Raw genomic sequence first — 2,774 nt, 5'->3', positions numbered from 1 at the left:
CATCGGAGGACCTAGTATTAGCTATTCTCTTGATTGATTATTTTGGTCTTGAATTGGAAAGAAAGCATGAGAGTTTCTATCTTAAGAAGAGCCTTTGGAAAATCCACAGCTTTTACAAAAGCTGTGGCCCTTGAATGCAGTTCAGATGGGTGAAGCTGAAAGAGGCTGTGAGAAAGATGGGTTATTCTGGATATGGTGGAAGAGACACCGAGTAGTTAACATGCAGACAACATTTATTTAGCAAGGCAGGCAATTGCAGAAACAAATCAGACACGAGGATCTCAGTCCTCACAAGGCCCCAGAACCCTGGTTTCTACACAGTTAATATGCAATTAAAGTAGTAAAGAACAGCCTGTAGGACAGAGCCACCTTGTTCCTTACTGGTGGAGAGCACCGGGAGACACTGAGGTAGGGGGAGTGGTCTTGTGACTTTCCTGTGATCAGGTGGCTCAAGAAGTTGGGACTTAACTTCACAAAACGGCCTGTAAAGGCAAAATGGAATCGCTCATGCTATTTCTAATGTAACATTCCCCTCTTTGATCCTGAGGTTCTCAGCCTTCAGGATCACTTATTTAAACACTTTATCTACTAGGGATTTGGGGGCAAAATTATAGTCCATTAAGGAGCATCAAAGGGGTGGGGTGAGAGGCACAAAGAATACAAGCACAGTCACAATCTCATATATCCTCTAAGGAGAAAAACCTTGTTAAATAGACTTTGTAGGTAAACTAAGTCAGGCTGCAGATCAAACTACTTAGAGGGCTCGCTGTGGACTTGAAAGGGGAGATTTACATGTCACCAGGGTAACCAAGAAAACTCAACAAACACCCTGAAACAAAAGGCTAAAGCAATACAACAATCAGTATGAATAACCTCAAATCCTCTTGGAATCCAATTTCCTTGGAAATTCTGGTCTAGTTCTCAGGACAGCTATGGGAAGGGACTCCTCCTAGTAGATCTGCTTCTCTGCTTCTGTTGGGGGGACTTGCGACCTGAATGAGGAGGCTAGCTCCCCCAGAGAATTGGAGGCTCCCCATGAATCTTGTAAAATAAAAAGATTTATTAGGAGAGAGGAATATATGATATGGCTGGGAGACAGATCCCTATGGAAAACTGTCCCACTTGAGTCAGAGAAGACCTGGTCTTTTGTATGTTTATAAAACAAAGGGAAGGAAATGCAAAAACTGAAGGGCAGGGTAGCTGGAAGGGGATCTTTGAAGAATGGGGTGTCAGTAGCATATGCAGCATCCATCTGTATGCTGCATATCATCTTGCAGACCTTGGTGTTCATTCAGAACTGGCACAGGAGACAGGCATACCAGCTCTCAGGCCTGCCTGCTATAGGTGTTAACTTGAAACTACAGGCATGGGGTATGGCCTGGAGGCATCAAGGCTCCAAGCTGGGAGCCAAGAGTTCTCTTCCATCTGTGGGCATCTCTTACATACCCAGCCGTCCAAAGGCCCTGCCTTAGCTATTGCTTCTCCTAATGGAATCAAGGCATTATGACTTCGGTAGCAGCAAGTGCATAATTATAAAGTTATGGGGGGAGCTAGGTGGTGTAGTGGATAAAGCAAGGGCCCTGGATTCAGGAGTACCTGAGTTCAAATCCAGCCTAAGACACTTGACACTTACTAGCTGTGTGACCCTGGGCAAGTCACTTAACCCTCATTGCCCCGCAAAAAAAAAAAAAAAATTATGGTAGAGCCCAGAGGATGGTGAAGGGAGTGGCCATAAGTGGGATGGTTCAGTCCCTGAGGCATAGGAACAATAGGTGCAAGGAGCAGAAGGGTCAAAAGTAAAAATAAGGAGGAAACACTGAGGGCCAAAATCTGATATGTGGAGCATTATTTGGGTGACACCTTAATATTGGGGTCCCGGAAATATGAGGGACCCTTTTAGGTTTAACCTCCCCTCTGAACTGCCCTTTTTAGATATTTCTCCCAGGCCAATAAGAAAGGAGCCTCTAAGCTTTAGTTCACAAAAGGATCAGATTTTATTACTTGGGAATTAAACAACAAAGGTGAAACTAATAAAAATCAAAGCTAAGGAAATAGGAAAATAGAAACACAGAGAAATGCTCTTAACTCTAAACTTAGCCTATTAGGGTTTTCCATAATTAAATTCACCAAACACCTGAACAGCCTGCCAGTCTAAAGTTGCTCGAGCGCTACCCAGACCACAGTTGCCACACTGAGAGCATGAACACGAGCTGCCAGCCCAAGGGCCCAGCAAGAAAAAAAAGCGAGTCCCAGAACACACCTATCGTTGTGGAAGCATCCTAGCCTCCCTTCAGCAAGCGTTCAATCTCTCCTCCCCCAAAAGGGGAGGTCCTTCAAAAGCTGCCTTTCTGAGCTCAGTAGCATATGTAACCTCAGGGTGGGCCAGGTGTGGCCCCTCCCAAATGAGTTAGCTAAAAACGGGAATATTAATCTTTACCACAAATAATTTTTACCACAGTACAAAGAAGGAGGACTCCTCATTCCAGGGTGTCAGTCAGCAGAAGAGATATTTGAGATACTCTACTGGTTCACAGAAATCTATACCCTTCTTTTTTCCACGGTTTGATTCTGAGGGGACAAAGGGCTTAATGCAAGAGACGTGAGCCCTTTATATATGCTGTCCCTTAAGCTTTACAGCTGTGGGTGTGGGGACCCTCCCATCGAGTCACTAGTTGCTTCTGTCCCTCAGTTTCCCAAGTTTGCAGAAACACGAGGCCCCCTGGCTGGGCTGGGTGTGGAGATTCCTGCCAACCCTCCTGTAAAGGTTTAGGAAG

This window comes from Dromiciops gliroides, chromosome 6 (assembly GCF_019393635.1).
Source record: "Dromiciops gliroides isolate mDroGli1 chromosome 6, mDroGli1.pri, whole genome shotgun sequence".
Lineage (NCBI taxonomy): Eukaryota > Metazoa > Chordata > Mammalia > Microbiotheria > Microbiotheriidae > Dromiciops > Dromiciops gliroides.
The sequence above is the reverse complement of the archived record's forward strand: the minus strand, read 5'-3'. Positions refer to the sequence as shown.